This window comes from Vombatus ursinus, unplaced genomic scaffold (genome assembly GCF_900497805.2).
Source record: "Vombatus ursinus unplaced genomic scaffold, bare-nosed wombat genome assembly UNPS02004996.1, whole genome shotgun sequence".
Classification (NCBI taxonomy): domain Eukaryota; kingdom Metazoa; phylum Chordata; class Mammalia; order Diprotodontia; family Vombatidae; genus Vombatus; species Vombatus ursinus.
In genome coordinates, this window is record NW_020944774.1 from 265152 (window position 1) to 266263 (window position 1112).

Below are 1112 nucleotides of genomic sequence, written 5' to 3' on the forward strand. Positions count from 1 at the left end.
TTCTTTAATCAAGATTACACATTTTATCTTCCATGATCTTCTCTATCTCCTGCTTGGTCCAGAAACATTCCTTTATCCATGTATCTGATAACTTATTTTTCCTTTTTTTTTTTACTTAATTTGCTTAATTATCATCCTTTATGCATAAAACACAAACCCACTTTGAACATGCATTGGTATATGGTGTCAGTTGTTGCTCTCTGCCTACTTTCTGACAAACTGCTTCTAATCTTCTCAGCAGTCTTAGGAAATGGCAAGTTCTTGCTCCCTGAGTTTGGATGTTGGGGTTTGTCAAACATTAGATTGCTCTGATCAGTTCCTAGTATGTATTATATACCTATTTCACCTAACTGGTGCAACAGTTTATTTCTTAGCCAGTCCCAGATTGTTTTATGATTACTTCTTTACAACATAGCTTGAAATACTGTACTGCTAGACCACCATTTTTCAGTTTTTTATTGATTCCATTGATATCCTTACCATTTTGTGCTACTTGAAAATTTTTTATTAGTTTTCGTAGCTGTATAAAAAAACAAAAACAACTTCATTTCTAGTTTGAATTCCTAAATAATTGTACATAGAATTTTGATTTTTATATTTCCTCAATTTACTCATGAGATATCAATTTTACAAACTTGTTTAGATCTCCATTTTGTGAAAAGTCCCATTTCTTTTGGACCACCTAAATGGTACAGTGGACTGAACACTGAGCCTAGAATCAGGAAGATTTGAGTTCAAATGCAGTCTCAGTCACTTACTAACCATTTGAAGGAGGGGGAAAGAAGGGAAGAGCAAGCAGGATTTAGAACTCACAATCTTATACAAGTGAATGTTGAAAACTAAAATCAAACAAATAAACAAACATCCTGTGACATCCTGCCTTCTAGACCATTTTCCCTATGCATCAAATTTTTAATAGATTCTGACTTCAGTGTGAGTCTAGGGTATTATGTATCAACTTAAGAAGGCAACACTATCTCCATTAACTTAGATATGTCAAAAAAAAATAAGATAGATACGGCATCCTGGCATAAGATATATCATTGTGGCTGCATTCTGCCTTCCCCAGACTATATTTGGGCCATTGTATTCAATTTTGGGGACAGTGCTCA